This window comes from Myodes glareolus, chromosome 9, assembly GCF_982192425.1.
Source record: "Myodes glareolus chromosome 9, mMyoGla1.1, whole genome shotgun sequence".
Lineage (NCBI taxonomy): Eukaryota > Metazoa > Chordata > Mammalia > Rodentia > Cricetidae > Myodes > Myodes glareolus.
This window is the reverse complement of record NC_142034.1, coordinates 100,932,035-100,947,168: the sequence shown is the minus strand read 5'-3', so window position 1 is coordinate 100,947,168 and position 15,134 is coordinate 100,932,035.

Below are 15,134 nucleotides of genomic sequence, written 5' to 3'. Positions count from 1 at the left end.
GAGAGCAAAAACTAGGAAAGCTAGGTTTGGAAGGTTGCTGTGAGCTCCTCCACATCCAGCTGTATGGAGGAAGCAGGTTAAAGAACGAGAAGATTGTTAAGCCCCGGCTACTTTTAGAGTGCAGAAAAAGGCACCAACCCAGCTCCTGTCTCCAGAAAGGCTTTTCCTTGCCCCCCCCCCCCGAATAAATCTCTATTCTCCCAGAGAGCCTGCCCTGGCCTCCCTGTGAACTCTGAAGTCACTGTGCAGTAGACAGCCAGGCACAGATGTCTCATTAGCATGATGGGCTTTCATCACGTGGCCTGAGGCAGGGTCACAGTTGAGGATCTGCTCTTGGCTGTGGGGCTAGAATGCCCATCCTCTTAGCTTGGGTTTCTACTGCTGTGAAGAGACACCATGACCATGGCAACTCTTAAAATGGAAAGCATTTAGTTAGAGCTAGCATACAGTTTCAGAGGTTTAGTCCATTATAATCACGGTGGAACATGGTGGTGTGCAGGCAGATGTGGTGCTGGAGGAGCTGAGAGTGCTACATCTTGATCAGCAGGCAACAGGAAGTAAATTGTCTCACTGAGCATAGATTGAACATAGAAGACTTCAAATGCCCCCTCCACACAGTGCACACTTCCTCCAACAAGGACACACCTACTTCAACAAGGTCACACACACTAATAGTGCCCCTTCTTTGGGGGGTTATTTTCTTTCACACCACCATACCCATCATGCCTTTGAGCTGTGAACTGTGGCTTGCTCTTTGAACCTCCAGCATCTGGGTTTGTTAGGGCTGTGGAAATGAACTAGTCTTGGTGATGGAAAACCCTGGGTCAAGACATCTGTTCAGAACGTTTGTTTAGTATGTATCAATTTCCTGAAGAAGTGCACTCTGTACCCTCAGAGACTGGCTGTAAACAAGACAGAAAGGAAAGCCTGGTGAGTCACAGCTTTGAGTTTGGAGCTAAGTCCTGTCAGTCAGTGAGGCTAGCAATTGTGTCTGGCTGGCTGAGCGTATACCTCAGTTGCTCTGTATGCAGAGGGCGTCATTCTGGGAAAGGGTGAAGAGAGTGCCTGCTTCTCAGGGTTGTTATAAAATGGTCATTGGAAGGGCTTGACTGTGTGCCTCGTTCACACAGCAGAGTCAGGATTATGGTGCACATGGGAGTTCCAGATGGCGCTTCTGAGGTGACTGGTCTTCATTGTCACCTTGATTAGATTTAGAATCACCAAGGGAGTACACCTCTGGATGTCTATGGAGGTGTTTTCAGGAGGTTTGACTGAGAAAGGGAAACGCACCCTCGGTGTGAGTACTACGATTTTGTGACTTGGGATTGCAGATAGAATAAAAAGGGAAAGGAGGGACCCAGCTGAGGAGCGGAATCTCTCTTTCTGCTTCCCGGCTGCAGATCCAGCATGGCCAGCTGCCTTCTGCCCCTGCCACCATACCTTCCCCGTCATGACGGACTGTGTCTTCTCAAACCGTCGCCTGTAACCATCCCTTCCTCCCTCCAGCTGCGTTTTGGATGGTATTTTGTCACAGTAACAGTGAAATGAACTAAAACAGCTTCGGTTGTTTGCTGAGTCGTCCCCAAGTGCCAACTATTTGGACCCAGGGTGTTGTTTCTTTATAAAGGAATGCATGGTGGCAGATGTCTGCAATCCCAGCACTTGAGAAGTAGAGGCAGGAGGATCAAGAGTTCAAGGTCACCCTTGGCTACGCAGTAGGTTGATGTCAGCCTGGACTTTATTAATAAAACGAAACCCCAAAGCAAAACAAAGGAAATTCTAAGGAGGGTGACACTATACCAGAACAAGTGACCTAAGACAGGATGAGTAGGGTAGTACAGATTGGCCATGATCAAAATGTGGTCCTTGCCTAAGAAGCTTTGGGGTGACAGGGAAAGTCATCATCAACGCAAGTCCTCAGTCCTCCTGTTAGAAAGACACCCAAGAGATGCTTGAGCCAACCTGGGCTTCAGCTGACACTCTGAGTGATTCCAGTACACAGCAAGATTGAGGACCATCAAACTAGATGGACATGCCCAGATGAAACTGGACCACAGTGGATTATCAGTGGAGGACGCAGCAAAAGGAGGCGCAGTGAGGAACCTAAGAAGGATGAAGCAGCGTGGACTGAATAGAATGGGAAGCTCTCAGAGCACCAGAGGGAATATGTGTTGCCGAGCTACATTTCCACGCTGAACATCACAGGAGAAGGAGCTGGAGAGAGAAAAACAAAACCCCAAGATGTTTGGGATCAGGGTAACTGTGCAGGAGAGACACACTCATATTTTATTCACATCTCGGAGGAGAACAGTAGATGTTTCCGAGGGAAGCTATTTTTCAAATGTCTGTAGACTTGATTGGGTTGAAAAAAAGTACAAATTAATTTAAACGCATCGCTGAGCTTCCCATAACTTTTGCTGTGATATGCTTTCTCAGTCAGTTGGCCCTAAAACAGCTGCCATAGAACTTCTGAGTGTTGGAAAGAGGTCCTCTTACATAAGAGGATATGGAGAGTGGCCTGGAGTGGAAAATTTTCCCAGACCTGTCTTTGGATGGGTAATCGGTCAGTCATCCACAGGCACACGAATCACACCTGTCCTCTTGCAGTATCAAACCACCCCGCATCCTTGAAGTCCAGCAGATGTTGCTTTTCCTTTTAAAGTGTGACCTCCCGCAATCCCTGAAGCCCCCACTCAGACATGATCCCATCTTCATTGCTTATTTCATCCTCAAGGGAGTTTATGGCTTCATGGGCTAAAGGTGTGTTGACTGGAGAGCCGACAGGCGCTTGGGCAGCTCCCATCTCGGCTGACCAGGAAGCACAGAAGACAGGGTGGGACAGGGCTTCACTGCAACCCACTTCCCCCAGCAAGGCCCCGCCTCCTGAAGGGCTACAACCTATACATATACCAAAACCAGCTGGAGATGAAGTATTCAGATAGAAGCCTATGCAAGCCTCCCACATCATTTCCCTAGAAGTCGAATGTTCTACTTTTCCTGTTCCGATACCCTGGAGGCACTTGATCCCCTATGGCGGGTGTCTGTTCTGTGCTGCAGTCATCCCTGATGGGCAGTGAGGGGACCCTGAGTGGACATGTCATGCCTTTTCTGCTCTGCATACGCAGGGCCTCACTATGATGCCAGGTTCATAGTTCACACTCAGCAGATATCTGATCAGTCCTCGTTTGCTGTGCGTTCTCGCTATTTATCTGAGCGCTGTGTTCTCTGTGGAATGAGAGGCAAAAACATGTCCTGTATATAAAGTAGCCAGAACAAAGAGGTAAAGTAAGAGGAGAGGGTCAGAAAATTGGAGCTGGAGAACAACAACAAATAAAATCAGAGGGAGGAAAAAAAAGAAATCACCATCATTATCACCATCATCATCATCAACAACAACAGCATTGATGATGATGACAAAAATGATGACCGTCCGTGGGCTAATGCTTTTGCAATGTTTTGACACCGTGAGATTTAGCTTTGAGCTTCCTGCGTAAAAAACTCTAGGCAAAAAGAGAAACTATTGGCTCATATGTGTCAGTTTGACTAAAGAATTAGAGTAATTCACTAAGAAAGATAAGTGATTTCAGCAAGAGATTTACAACATAGGATCCTAAGCAAATGGTGTCAACAAAGTGTCAGATTTGTATCTATGTAGAGCATTCGAGGGACAAACACTCTATTGTAAACAGACTGTAGCTGCTGGGATAATGCTCACCAATAAGGTCCTTTACAGCAGAGGGAAAGGAGATCCATGCCCACATGTGATAGTCCAGTGCAGTTTGAGACAGAGGAGAAACTTCAAAGCCTTGAGAGCCCAGGGCAGAAAATTTGTCCTTGGAAGGCTGTGGAGACACACTGGCACCTGAATAGTTTTGTTTGAACAATGATATCATCATTCTGGGGGAGTTTGAAGGTGGGGGGGTCTGGAGAGGTGATTGACAGCCACACAAATACAAGTTTTGGGAGAATAGTGCATCTAAGAAACAGCAGGGAATACATGAAGTATAGAGCAGGGTGGCAGAGGGACAGCAGGTGGAGCTGATCAGGTGCGGCTGGATGGGAACTGACCCGTAGGCTCAGGGACACCTTGTCTCCTGCTGGTGGTGCAGTTTGGAAGGCTTGGGGAACCTCACGGGAAGAAGAGGGTCACTCAGGGCAGGCTTGGAGGCTTTATAGTTTCATAGACTGAAGATAGTGCGATCTGCCCTCTCATGCCTTCCTGCCACGATGGACTGTATCTTCAAATAGATCTCCCTTCCTTACGTCAGCTATTCGGTCACACTAGCCAGGAAGTGGCTAACACACAAGGTGAGCCGGCCCTTGCAAGGGTCTGCAGTCACACCGCAAGTTTTTTGTCTTTGAGTTCCACAGGGCATGCTGAAAGGATTAAAAACACGGAAGGTGGGTACCTGCAGTGGGTCCTGCCGAGGTCTGTCCCTAAGAGAATGCGTTGTGCACACCAGAGTTCATACAGGGGCTTGTTCAGGCTGGTGAGAGTGAAAGATTGAAAGGCTGTCCTGGAGTAGGGAATGAGAGAGGCAGACAGACAGACGGATGGACAGATGGAACAGGCAAGAGGGGAACAAAAGAAGCAAGAGAGACAAGTGAGAGAACTGGCCTTTTTAAGGGGTTTGCTTGTCGCATAGCTGATGGCGGAGAGGGGCCTTGCACCAGGTGAGGCGGCTCCTCACTGAGGACTAACACAGGCATTAGGGAAGTAGGGAAGGGTTTTAGATGGACGGGTGACACAGCCTAAGTTATGTCTTTAAAGATGCAGAAATACTTTATTGCCTCTTTATTCATCCCTGACCAGGGCCTAGCTGTCTCTGTAGGTGCCCATGCTGGTCCTAAATTTCTTTGCAACAAGGCCAAGGGCTCTGGAAACAGTGAGGTTTGAACTGACACCAATTATGCTGCAAGGGTGAAAATTAATTAAAAGTTTTCAAAGGGCCGTGTTCAGTATTCTTTTCTCTTTTGTGTTATCAGCAAGGCTGCCTTTTCTCCGGGCCGGGAGTTACTGCAGCCCAACGTTTTCATGTTGCCTGTAGGGTAATTATGTCAGCTATATGAGCGATGATAAGCGGCAGTTTGTATTATTCTGTGATTAATCTCCATACATTCTGGCATTCCAATCTGCCCTCGCCCTCGGAAGACGAAGCTGTGATTCTCGGGTGCAGAGGGAGGACTCAGGGAAGAGCTACAAGGACCGAGGCGTTGAAACAGAGGTGATTCTAGACTGAGCTTTCCCCGTTGCTCCCAAGCACCTGCAGGCCTGATTCCCACACGCCCCACAAGAGACCATCCAACACCCACGGAGCACACTTCAAACCTTGTCCGTCCCTCACTGTCGCACTGCTGTGACCAGATACCCGGCAAGAAGCCATTAAGAGGAGGCATTTCTGTGACTCACAGTTAGAGGGCGTGCTGCCCGTCAGGACAGGAGTGGCAACGGGGCACACTGCGCCACCGTCAGGAAGCAGAGAGCAGCGAACCCTGACGCTCAGCTCGCGTCCTCCTTTGTAGACCTTCTAAGGGCCCCATTGGGAAACGATGCTGCTAACGTTTGGGGTGTGTCTTCTCACACTAATCCAACTAATTAGACAATCCTTCATAGATGCACCCAGAGGTTTGTTTCCAAGGGGATTCTAGATCCTGTTACACTGATAGTCAGTATTCACCACCACTCTCCCCCATCCCCTTCAGAGACAGACGAAGACGATGCGGGAGAAGAAATTTCCAGTTTCAACGCTGGACCCCCAAGGAGTTCTTACATAATGAACAATTACGCTCATTTGATCCAGCTCACCAGGAGGGAACCAGACCCTTTGTGAACCCCAGACGGAAGATGAATTTTTTCCAAGATGGTGTTAGAGGAGCAGTGGTGGTCTTTACAACACCCTCAGATGATAGTGTTCGACAGAGCAGAAAGGGGCTGTAGCTGGGAAGTCATTACAGAGATTACATAGACAACTGGAAGACAGGAGTTTGGAACTTACAGCAAATAAAGAGAGGTCCAATGTGAGTGACTCCAGTTTGATTATATTCACCTTGTGTGCATCAAACCATCACACTCACGCCATAACCCATAAATGTGCATAGTTATTGTAAAGTCTGTACAAGTAAAGGCAAAAACTTTGCCAGGTAGTTTAAGCCTCTTACCATCTCTTCCTTTTCTTCCTCTTCCTTTTCTGTTGCCTCCTCCCTCCTCTTTCCCCTCTCCCATTTTCTTCTTGTGTGTTTGAGACAAGGTAACCCGACTTCTTGAAAGACTTAGGCAGTAAGACACAAGTTCAAGGACTGTCTGGGTTACAGAGTGGATTCATGACAAGCCCGAGAAACTTAGCGAGACACTGTCTAAAAGCAAATAGCAAAAAGGAGGACTGGGAAAGGCAGCTGGGGACAAATCTCTTGTCTGGCTTTCATGAGGCTCCAGGAGAGAACCACAGTACTATCCTTTCACCTCCCTGTGGGTCACCAAGGTATACCATAGCATTCTCAGATTGTTCCTTTTGCTTTTTAATACAGGGTCTTGTGTAGCCAGGCTAGTCTTGACTCTCTATGTGGATGAAGATGACCTTGAACTTCTGATCTTCCTGCACCCAGTTTCCCAGTGCTAGGGTTACAGATTTGGTCTCCCAGGGCCTGCTTATGTAGTATGGAAGACTGAATCCAGGGCTTTGCATGCATCAGGCAAGCTTTCTACCAACAAAGTTACATCCCTAGCATTTGGATTGTTCTTTCGAGACAGGGCTTGCTATACAGTTCAGGTTTGTGATCTTCCTGCCTCAGTCTCCCAAGGACTGGGACTACAGGAATTCACCAAAATCATCCATCTTCTTGAGCTCTGTACGAAGCTGGAACAGGTGAGAACTGGTTTGTTTCTACCCAGGGGATGGATGAGCCATCTCTTGCAAACGGTCAAAAGAAAGTGAACAAGCCAACTCCATGGTGGCCCATCCTGCTGCAGCCCTAGTCTGCCTTCTTGAGTCCTGCAGACTTCCAGAATCTTCCCATCCCCTATGTTAGAGGACTTTTCAAAAGCACACAGACAGGAAGAGTACTGTGACCCATGTGCGGCTCTTCCTAATCTCCGATTTATTGATGGCGAGAGGGAAAATTTCATTAAAACAGACTGCCTTTTCCCACTCGTTTGTCACATTTTAAATTTATATTTTAAAACATTAATAAAACCAACACTGTTAATTATTTTCTGTAACGTCAGATGCATTTAAGATGTGGTGATGCTAGATGGTAGCTTCATCTCATACCAGGAGGGAACTGTATTAAATAGTCATTTTGGGAAGTAGAAAAAGACAAGATCTCCTGAGTGAATTGGGAGCATGGGAACCTTGAGGGAGGGCTGAAGGAGAGGGGCAGAGGCAAAGAGGGGAGCAGAGAAAAATGCAGAGCTCAATAAAAGTCAATTAAAAAAATGTAAAAACAAAGCCATTTCCTGGCCATATAGAGACCTCTTCTTTCCCCGAAACATATCATCCGCTAAACTGAGTCTCATCCCCTCCTTCTGATTCTCCTTTCTCTCCCTCGCAACTTTTCTTTTCTGCCTTCTCCTCCTCCTTTTCTCCTCCTTTTTATTATTTGAAATACGGTCTCAGGTAGCACAGACTGGGTTTGAACCTGCTAGAGCTGAGGCTGGTCTTGAATGCTTCGACCCTCCTGTACCTCCTGGCTATTGGGATTCTGGGTATGCATGATCACATCCAGCTGGAATTTAATTAGTCACTCCCGTCTCCTCTTCACTCAGTACCACCTGGATGGGGTTCTGTCTGAAGGCTGTAATCTTAGCTCCATTTGCGAAATCTGCCTTCAGTGTAGCTGTCCCAGTCCCCAGCCCCAGAGAGGTACTGCTGCCGTTGATGAGATGGTGACTATGCACAAAGTCCCCCACACAAGGTCTGCTTACGACGTCTTCAGGGCGTCTGCTGTCTCTACCTGGTCCCACTTGGCGGAGCATCTGTTCAGATTCCTCCCAGCCTCTCCTCCAATCCTGCCACTCCACAGTTCCTTCCAGAGGGGAAGACCTGTGTCCTGCAGATCTGCCCTGTTCAGATTGGTGAAGGCGCTTGAAGGCATCTTCCTGTGATGGTTGGTTCTGGTTGAAAAGTAGATTGAATCTGAAATTAGCTTATAGGCAGACCTCTGGGACAGGTCTATGGGGACATTCCAGAGAAGACCGAGAAGAGAAGACCCTTCCTTAGGGTATGATGAACCTTCTTTTGGCCCAAGTAGAAAGAGCTCCCAGTGGCCTTTGCCTGCCTGCCTTCCCTTTTAGTTGGTGAGTGCATCTGTTCTGTTGTTGCTGCTGCTGCTGTTGCCATCCTTGCTGATGAACTCTAGCTTCTTGAGCTTTCCAATGCGGACTGAAGACAAGCAGCTCCCCGGAAACACTCAGGCATTCAGCATCCAGCTGAGGCTACTGAGGCATCCAGCCTCATGGACTGAGCGGTTACCAGGTTCTCAGTCTCTCCAGTGTGCAGACGGCTATTGTCAGACTACTCAGCACCTGTTATGTAGGCTACCCGTAGATTTCCTTTGGAATATAAATTTATTCTGTGTGTTCTCTTCCTTCAGGGAACCCCAAGTAATGTATTCCCTAATTGTGCTAAGGGATCACAAGCATTTATTTGCCACCATGTACAATGGGGACTTTGTTCATGCATCTGATGTGTTCCTGCGATATTCAGATTGTAACAGAAAACTCAAATTGAAAAAATGGAAGAGACCATGAAAAATGCAACTCATGAATATAATGTAGTAAAATAATCTTCTTATTAATCCAATCATCAAGTTCCTTAATAAATGCTTACAATGCTCTTCTTTACAAATTAGATATTAAACTGGGAACAGGAGGCTCATGATTAGCTGGTTTTAAAGAGGTAAAACACATATGTTAATAAATTATATAATTCAAATATAACTTCAATTCTTGTACTTTAATAAAACTATGTATATACATACATACATACGTACATACATGACACTTGTAAAACAATACAATGCACACACACTTATATTTTTTGAGATGGTCTCCTGTAGCTCAGGGTGACCTCAAACTTAGTACTCAGCCAAAGATGACCTTAAAATCTGGTTCCACTTCCTGAGTGTTCTTGTTAATACATGTGCTTCCACACCCGGTACAGGAGGTGTGGCTCAAACCAAGAGCTCTGTGAATACTAAATAAACACTCTAGCCACCTAGCCTGATACACTCATGAGTGCTGTGCATGTTCACACACACACACACACGCTAAGAGGTGTGGAGGAACCTCAGTGGAAGAAGTGCCTTGGTAAGATTGGCCTGTGGGTGTATCTGTGGGCTGATTTCGAGACTGCTGATTGATGTAGGAAGGCCCAGTCCACTGCGGGGGGTGCCATCCTTAGGCAGGTGGTCTGGGCTGTATAAGAAAGCTGGCTGAGCATGAGAGAGAGTGAGCCAGTAAGCAGAGTTCCTCTGTGGGTTCTGCCTCACTTCCTGCTTGAGTTCCTGCCCTGGCTATCCTGGAGGTGGACTCTACCTGTAATTAGAAACAGAACCTTTCTTAAGTTGCTTTTGGCCATAGTGTTTGTCACAGCAACAAAAGGCAGACCAGAATGTCTTCAGAACAACTGTTTGACACGCCCGCCTTTTGCTGGCACTTTGCTTGGCTTTCCTTCCCCCATCCCTTCCTTCTTTTCTTTCTCTCTCTCCTTCTCTTACCTCCGCCTCCCTCTTACCTCCACCTCCCATCAGAAATAAATTGAAGACACGGCAGTTTAACCCTTCTTTTTTTATCCGTGGCCTGTCTTTGGGTTTGTGCCGTAACAGTACATGGAGATTTTCTTTTCTTTTCTTTTCTTTTTTTATGTAGCTGCTGTGGGAAAGAGCTCTGACGTCTGTGGAGTGACTCATAGGAAACCAACACAACAGAGTCATTCTGTAGGCTCTGTGGTCCTGGCAAGAACTTCCCAATGTTGAACAACATGAAGGGAAGCAGAGTATAGTCTACCTGGGAATGACGTCAGAGTTTGATATCAAATAGAATCCTCTTCTCTGTGTAGGATCTGTGTCTTTATGGGAAGGCATTTATGAAAATGTCAGCATCAGTTACATCCAGGTGCTGTTTATTATGATGCTGATTTTATATTTAGAGGAAAAATGAAAACGCATAATTCTTAAAACCAGAGTGAAGAAAATCCCCAGTGCTCACCACGTCTGCGCTGCTCCTAACTAACAGCTGGAGGTGGTGATCCAGCCCATGAGCAGTGAGGAGACTCATGCCCAGCTCTAGGTCCACATCCTCTTTAATCCTCATTTCCTTAGCCGAGTGCCCAAAGGACCACAAGTGCTTAAGGTATGGCATTAGGTTAGAAGAAAAGTGTGTAAAAAGGTGAGCAAGAGAGGCTTTGCCAGGGGACCTCAGGGCCCCTGTGACTAGGACACACTCCAGATCTCCGCCCTGTCACTAATCTTACTAACAGATTCTCTACCACTTTTTCCATTGTGTGGCATGGGCCCCTGGTGCTGAGACAAGGAAATGGAGCACTTCGTCCAGGTCAATGTTCCCTGAGCAGCGGACAGGGCTGTGATAAGTCTGTCTGCCTGTCTCCGCCCCAGACACCACACCACACACACACACACACACACACACACACACACACACACACACACAGTGGCTTTGTATCCTTTCTGATTCCCTCATATTCTTCTCATTTTTTGCACCTATTTTACTTCATTTATTTTTGAGGAATTGTCATACTATGTAGCCCACCTTGACTTTGAATCGACTACAACATAGCCTAGGCTGGCCTTGAACTTGTGACCTTTCTGCCTAGGCCGCTCCAGTGCTGTTATTACAGGCATGTGCCGTCACACAAATACATCTAATTTCTCACACTGTGGTGAGGACGGAGACTTGAGAGCAGCAAGGTCTTCAGCAAAGAGCCCTGGACGTCTTCTTTGTCACGTCCAGATCTGGAACATGGTGCTTGGCAAATCCTCCCCAGCTCCCTCTCCATCTGACTGCATGAGAATTACGCAGAGACCCCAACTTCCAGGTGGCTCCCTGTGCTGAAGGATTCAGGGCGATGCTGCATTCATCACTTGGCTCATAAGCGCAGTGCCTACTGCTTGGAAATTCTTTTTCCTTGACAAATGATATATTTCATTTATTCCCCATGATCTTCTTGCATTATTTCAATATTATTAATACTTGGCAAATATATTAAAAAAGTAATAAACTGGCAATTATGATTGTGCTATGGACCCTAAACTGCAGTTATTCATTACATTTCAATTATTAACTTCACTTCAAATGTCTTTCAGCAAAGATTGCCAAAAGAAGAGAGGGAGAGAGAGAGAGAGAGAATGAAACAAAGCTCCATACCCTGGTTTCTGGAGGCTCGTGCTTCACTCCAGCTTGACGGTTTTCTGATTTATCCACTATCTCAGGGCTAGATGAATCAAAATAATAAAACTAAAATATATTCCTTCTCACTTAATAAACAATAATGATCTATACTTTGTATTGGTAGAGTACTTTTAACCCTTTCTAGTGTATTAGTTTCCATGACTACATCCAATTTCAGCACCATGCTAATGAAATGCCCTCTGTATACCTTCTCATTTATTGACAGGGACTCGGGGACTGGGCACTGCCAGCACCCGGATCAGGACGCTTCTACCTCCTACGCTCCCCTCCAACACCACAGATGTCCTCAGAGCATCTTGGCACCAGCTTTAGTTTGAAAACAAACCCTGATCTACAGATAAAGTCATCACTTAGCCTGATGAAGATGCTGACCGCAAAAAGGTGCCTGTCTGATGGCCTTGACCATGGCTCTAAGTACTGAGAATGTGTTACTTTGTCAGATTTCCCAGAGAATCCAATGGGGGAAGTCATACAATAATACAAGAATTCCATTTTATGGAAACCTTAGAGATTTCTCCAAATCCCAAAGACCAATAGCTAGCTGTGCAGCCATAACTACAGCAGCAATGACAGTGGTGATGATGCTTGTGACATAAACCCAAGGTTGACCATGTGCTGAAAGATTCATAGATTTCAAGATGAGGATTTTGAAGACCGAGCAAAGGGCTTCAAGTTAGAAACAGCAGCCATCTTGCCCATTGTCACCTAGTCCTCCAGCATCCCCCCAAAGCACCGATGCATGCCATCCCATTGTTAACCCCAAAGGAGGCATAGTGAATGGAAGCCAGGCAGATGCAGGAGCTGTGGGAGTCCTCCCTTTGGAACTCTGGCTCAGGCTTCACCTTCTAAGCAAATCCTTCACATGTGACCTCTCCCGTGTTCCCTGCAGGAGCAGGATGAACGATGGCTGCGAAGAACATGAGGAATCCTGTTTCTTTAAAATAAGCAAATTGTGTTAAATTTTAATGGTGGCCATTATGGGCCGGTTTGTCTGTGGTCTGAAGCGAGTCCTCTCGTCCCCTTGGAAGAATCCCATTTGCACAGATTAATTGCCTGCGATTTTGCCTGGCACATCCTCATCTCAGTCATCGGCGCTGGGAAACTTGTCCCCGTCTGGGCAGAGCTCCATGATGTAGCACTTTGGCCTTTAAAATATGCACAATAAATATTTTAGATTTGCTGATGAATGACTTGCTCTCACGGCAAGGCTGCCGAGTTTGCAGGGACAGGGGGAGGAAGAAGTCGAACAAATTTCAAAGTGAGAGTCACCTTCAGGCTTCCCAGGGAGGTGCTGGGTGTGAGGCCTGTGTGGAGGCTTTTTCTTGAAACCCTGTGGTAGGGGTCTTGATAGAGACTTTTGTTAAGCCTTTCTTGTGGATAGGGTTTCCATTTCTTTCCAAGGAACACTTAATAGGTGCTTTATAGTTCATTTAAGAATTTGATTCCATGAAGTGAGATTTCTTTTTTTAGTTTTTGGTTTTTTGAGAGACAGGGTGTCCTGGAACTTACTATGTAGACCAGGCTAACCTCCAACCCACTGAGACCTACCTGCCTCTTCTCGGAGTGCTGGGATTAAAGGCGTGAGCCACCATTGCCAGGTGCCAGTGAGAATCTTAAAGCCACAGACTAGGTCATGCCTCTTATCCATTGTGATGGTGTGTATGAATTATCAGCTTGCTAGAATCTAGAGTCACCTGGGAGACAGACGGAGCACGCATCTGGGGGATTATCTTGATTACATTAACTTGTTTGGGACTACCCATCTTGGTTGTGGGTGAGACCACTCCACTTTGGAACCATATAAAATGGAGTCAAAGAGCTGATCACTTTACACACTTATTCCTGTTTCCTGACTGAAGATGCCACATGACCAGTGACTTTAAGCTCCTGCTGGCTTGGTTTTCCCCAGCATGGATGGCACCTTGAAGTGTGAGCTAAAACATACACCCATTTTCCCTTAGCTGCTTTAATCAGGGTATTTCATTACAACAAGGAGAAAGGAACTGAGACACCTGCTTAAAATGCTCTATTATTTCCTGTCATTGTGTACATGAGGTTCCATGTGATCCTGTGGTGGTTTGAAAGAAAATGGCCACCAGAGGGAGTGGCACTATTAGGGGGTGTGGCCTTGTTGGAGTAGGTGTGGCCTTGCTGAAGGAAGTGTGTCACTGTTGGAGGTGGGCTTTGAGGTCAAGCCACTCCCAGTGAGACAGTTCACTTCCTATTGCCTGTAAGATGTGGCATTCTCAGCTACCTTTTCAGCACTGTGTCTGCCTACATGCTACCATGTTCCACCATGATGATAATGGAGTGAACCTCTGAAACTGTAAGCCACCCCAATTAAATGTTCTCCTCTATAAGAGATGCTGTGGTCATGGTGTCTCTTCCCAGCAATGGAAACCCTAAGTAAGACAGATCAGTTCCCTGTCTCCTCTGACTGCCTCACCTACTCACTAATCCTCACTCGTTTACGCCCACCCACATGGGCTGTCGGTTATCATCTATGAATGCACCATCTAATTCAGAACTTCTGCATTTGCTCCTCCCTCCTCCCATCATGCGCCACCTTGGGATCTTCTGATTGCTGACTTCTTTTGGTCTTTTACGTCTCCATTCATAGCTTCCTTTAAATGTCAGGGGAGATATCCTTTAGACATTTTTAAAAGATTTGTTTATTATATGTGTATGGGTGGTTTGCTCACATAGGTTTGTGCACCATGTGTGTGCAGTGCTGGTGGAGGCCAATAGAGGCCAGCAGATGGCCTTTTGATTAAAGTTACAATTATGAGCCAATGTGTTGGTGCTGGGATTTGAACTCTGGTTCTTTGGAAGAGCAGTCAGTGCTCTTAACCACTGATCCATTGTCTCTCCAGTCCTGAGAGATGATATCTTAATCAGCACATCAAGTGTCCTTCTTCTTAACTAGTCTCTACCCTGCTGGCCTGTTGTGGTAACTCTAATCACCATTTTAACTCTGTTTTATTTATCTATGTGTGATTCTCTGCTTGTTATTGTTCTTCTTCATCTAATGCAGCTCCACTAAAATAGGGATTTTACTTCTATTGGTCATTGCTATACCCTGCTGCCTGGGATTCTCAGTGCTCAGGAAACCCCTGTTGAATGAATGAGTGATGGTTTCCTAAGAAGAGGAGATTTGCTGGGAGCTGTGAGTTCAGAACCAGACTCCACCGTCTAGCAACATGTGTGCTTCTTGGCTTCCCAGAAACACGGACACTGGCCTAATATCCAGACTCAGGCAGTTTTCAGCTTTCAATTCTGGCCACAATGTTGAGGTTAGCTCTTCAGTACACAGAGTTTTTACTTCTTAAATTTACTTCACTTTTATTTTTAAAAATTTGAGACGGGGTTTCATTATATTGTGCAGGTGAACCCAGAACTTGTTATATAGTTCAGACTGGCCTTAAACTCTTTTTTAAAAGTAATTTTCTTTATTCTTGAGAATTTCATACACATAAAACATGAAATGTGGTCACATGCACACCCTCCATTTCCACCTTTCAACATCTCCTGTTTCCTTTCTAACAATGTCACCCTTCTCACTCCTTCCTCCTCCTCTCCCTCTTCCTTCTCCTCCTCTTTTCTTCTTCTTGATAACCCAATAAGCCCAGTTAGTGCTGTCAAATGCACATGGACCACCTACTATAATATAAGAAACCTACTCGTGGCCCCATCTTCAGAAAAGAGTGAT